This window comes from Marmota flaviventris, chromosome 3 (genome assembly GCF_047511675.1).
Source record: "Marmota flaviventris isolate mMarFla1 chromosome 3, mMarFla1.hap1, whole genome shotgun sequence".
NCBI classification, from domain to species: Eukaryota; Metazoa; Chordata; class Mammalia; order Rodentia; family Sciuridae; genus Marmota; species Marmota flaviventris.
In genome coordinates, this window is record NC_092500.1 from 27,478,959 (window position 1) to 27,483,337 (window position 4,379).

Sequence of the window (4,379 nt, forward strand, 5' to 3'; positions counted from 1 at the left end):
GGCTGTTCAAAACATTACATAGTACTTGATATATCATATTTCACAATTTGATTCAAGTGGGTTATGAGCTCCCATTTTTACCCCATATACAGATTGCAGAATCACATCAGTTACACATACATTGATTTACATATTGCCATACTAGTGTCTGTTGTATTCTGCTGCCTTTCCTATCCTCTACTATCCCCCCTCCCCTCCCCTCCCCTCCCCTCTTCTCTCTCTGCCCCCTCTACTGACATTCGTTTGTCCCCCTTGTATTATTTTTCCCCTTCCCCTCACTTCCTCTTGTATGTACTTTTGTATAACTCTGAGGGTCTCCTTCCATTTCCATGCATTTTCACTTCTCTCTCCCTTTCCCTCCCACCTCTCATCCCTGTTTAATGTTAATCTTCTTCTCATGCTCTTCGACCCTACTCTGTTCTTAGTTACTCTCCTTATATCAAAGAAGACATTTGGCATTTGTTTTTTAGGGATTGGCTAGCTTCACTTAGCATAATCTGCTCTAATGCCATCCATTTCCCTGTAAATTCTATGATTTTGTCATTTTTTAATGCAGAGTAATACTCCATTGTGTATAAATGCCACATTTTTTTTATCCATTCATCCATTGAAGGGCATCTAGGTTGGTTCCACAGTCTAGCTATTGTGAATTGTGCTGCTATGAACATCGATGTAGCAGTGTCCCTGTAGCATGCTCTATTTAGGTCTTTAGGGAATAGACCGAGAAGGGGAATAGCTGGGTCAAATGGTGGCTCCATTCCCAGCTTTCCAAGAAATCTCCATACTGCTTTCCAAATTGGCTGCACCAATTTGCAGTCCCACCAGCAATGTACAAGTGTACCCTTTTCCCCACATCCTCGCCAGCACTTGTTGTTGTTTGACTTCATAATGGCTGCCAATCTAACTGGAGTGAGATGGTATCTTAGGGTGGTTTTGATTTGCATTTCTCTGACTGCTAGAGATGGTGAGCATTTTTTCATGTACTTGTTGATTGATTGTACTGACATTCATTTTCAGTGTGGGAGAACACTGGTGGAAGCAATAAAATGCTGATCTTCTACATCTTTCAGGTGTAGAAAATGAAGTGGATAAAAGCCTTCACATATGTGGCCCTGGACATATCATTTCAAGTACTGCAAAATGGAATGATCATTAAACATTGAAGATACTGTTTATGTGATTAAAACCTAGAACAGATTCTAAAAGTGAGAATAAAATATTCTTGTTTTTTTCCCTTGATTATTACATTTGAACCAAAGTCATCTGAGATATCAATGTGACTTTGTTCTGGTTAGGTATAGAAAAACAGCTCAATTAATATCAAATTCTATAAGTCTGGTGGGGCCAGTGTCCATGAAGTTAGATCATGTGGTTATCTGAAGCAATCTGGTGGAGTGTTCTCAGTTTCTCCCATTTTACTCTATGCACAAAGATGGCTTGCTCTCTGTGGACTCATCTCAATTTAATTAGTCTCTATCATTCCTCCAACTACCTCTGAGACTTTCCCAGCAAATGAAAATCTTTTGCTTCCCAACCTACAGAAGATTTAAGCAACTGCATAAAGCATTATGAAACTGCAGACTATTTGGATTCATTAGAGTCAGGCAGCATTTTGTTTTTAAACATTAGGGAGGGGACTGCCAACCTCTGTTCATGTGGTAGAGATAAGGAGGCATAAATATGATATTAGAGATGATTGTCCAAGGACTCTATCAAGACTCCATGCATAATGGCAAAAATATTTATTATTGTAATAAAACAGGAGGAGAATAATGATTTGGGGAAATTACAAATCACATCAATTTGCTGGCTGAAAGTTAGCCTCATTTTCTAATAAAGAGAAGACCATTGGTGATTTTTATAATTTAGACCACTTTGTCAAGGAGCTGTGGAACTTATTGATGAACAAAAGGAAAAGGGCCAAATTCAAAATACGTTATTTTTATTTTACCCTGTAATATTTGCTGAGAGTGCCAAAATGGACTGGGAAAGGAAGTATGTGCCCGTTTATTTATAAATTTTTTTTTTTTGTGGACTCATAGAAAGAATTGTGAGGAGATATTTGAGATCATCTGGTCTACGTGGTTTTAAAGTCGTATTCATTAGTGTAGCATACCTTTTTGGAAATAACATGTTATGTTGAACTCCAATATAAAACACTTAAAAGCAGAGAATACTGCATAGAAGGTGGAATGGGGAGTCAAGAACTTAACCCACTTTGTGCTTCTCTCCATCCATCTGGTTTTTCCATGAGACGCCTTTGTTCTAATGACTCATTATGAAAACGACTGATAAAACGCAATCTTCTTATTTTATAACAGGAGATAAGCTGGCATGGCCAGAACCACACAGTTGGTTCCCTGTCTGGCCCAGCATCCTGTGCAGTCTTCTTTCCTCTAAGCCACATTTGGTGAGTGAGCAATGATCCTCCTGCTTCCTTATCCCCTCTCTGACCCCTTTCCACCTCTCATGCCAACAGGGCTCCATTCATTACCTTCTCCAACACTGTTCAGTAGACTTTATTGCCCTCATGGTGATTTTATGACAGTTTCAAGAAAACCATATCTGACTCCACATCCAAATGAGAGCAATGAAGGAATGTTTGCTACACCTCTTGCGCAAAGGCCCACAGAGGTTGCTGCTCCCAAATGTGCCCTGTGAGCAAGACCTCTAGTCCATCACCAATGCGAGAAACTCTCTCTTGTCATCTTTTATTTTATTCCCTGGTAATGGGATAGGAGACGATAATAAGACATTCTGTGCAGGCCTCAGATTGTTTTCAATTCTGTTTCTCTTCCTCACAACTGACTCTGTGCCTGGCCTTTGATAAATGATAAATTCTCATATCCTGTTTTGTAAGATTCTAAATTATGAGTGCAGTTAATAGACTTTTACAAAGGACAAGAGTATTCATCACTTGAATGCAAGAAGTGCTAGTTTTGTATGGGTGTGTGTTTCTAAGTTTCACCCATTTTTAGAGCTATGTATCATCTTAGAGATTCTCACACATTTTTTTTCTCTTACAGATAAGAAAGCTCATGCCCAGAGTGGGGAAGGGCTGGGTCTACAATGAATCATCTAGTTTGAGCAGTGAATGCTGATGTCACCCAAGGTCCATTGCTCATCCCATTCCTTAACTGGACTGATTTGCTGGGAAGAATATGCATTGAGTGTCTGATACAAAATACCCAGGTGTGAGGGAGAGAGGGATGGTTTCTATTTCTTTGATGGAAAACATCAGACAATAAAGATCCTTTGAGGGCTGGGACTTTACCTCACTCACAGGAGATGTGCATGCTTGAAAGAACTGCTCATCAGGTCCTTTAGACTTCTTTTGGTCTGAGAGAGTAAAGGTGACTCTTAAATTTTGTGCTGGGAGCTCAGGCACAATCAGGGATACGGGTTGTAATTTCATTAATGATCACACCCTTACCCTTTTACATAGAGAAAGATATAGTTTGTTTCAGTAGATCAAATACCATCAAGGCTCTGAGTTGGATCTTCTTTGAGCTCATTTGGTAAGTGCACACCAATGGCCACTGATTTCACCATCAATGGTGGACAATCATCAGGCATGTATGGGACATAAGGATGACAATGGATCTGTACAAGTCCATCATCTTTTTTGGAGTTGAAAATGATCAGGAAGAAGAGCCTTTATTGTATTAGTTTCATCCATCCATAAAGAGTAAATTATTGTTATTTTTTTTCTATCTTTGAAGGCAATCTAGTAGAGATGAAGAGATTGAGCTCTGGAGTTGGACCATCTGATTATGACTCCTAGTTCTGCTCATTATTGTCTGTGACCTACACTGAGTCAGTTAACCTCACTTCCTCATCTGAAAATTGAGTTTATGTGACAAACAACTCAGAGCATTGTTCTGAAGGCTAAATGAATGAATATGTGCATTTCTTGGGACACTGGCAGAGAGTAAGCATTTAATAAATATTGCTTATTATCCTGCTATAGATTAAAGAATCCTCTAAAGTCTAGTTAAACACCAAATTTTTAATGTTTTTGAGTAGATTCCAGCAGCTGTGTTTACTTTCTATGTTGAAGAAGCTCTGGGTCATCACCAATCACTCAGAGCCTCTTTTAGGCATGCTTTTCTTGTCCTTGAAGACTGGAGCTAGTGAAAAGTCTGTTCTCTGCAACTTGATTACTTTGGTGTGCATTCTTGAGCATGGTTAGAGAGGTATACCCTGGGCCAGGTGAACTAGGGTGGGGAGAAGAGTAGGGTGAAGATGAAAAGATGAATATGAGGTGGCCTCAGTTCTCAAAGGGCTTCGGGTTAGAGGTGGGGTAGGGTGGGATGCAAAGAAATATAGAATGACCCTTGCCTTCAAAGAGTTCCCTGTCTTCAGAGAGGGAGCGAGCC

General features: G+C 39.7%; 1 long non-coding RNA gene across 1 annotated transcript; it reads left to right on the plus strand.

Annotated features, from left to right (window-relative positions):
• The first annotated feature begins 2,339 nt into the window (after positions 1-2,339).
• LOC114086216 (uncharacterized) lies at positions 2,340-3,268 on the plus strand. Its single transcript, XR_003581621.2, has 2 exons — positions 2,340-2,410; positions 3,027-3,268. It is a non-coding gene; the product is annotated as an uncharacterized lncRNA (long non-coding RNA).
• Positions 3,269-4,379: the final 1,111 nt, after the last annotated feature.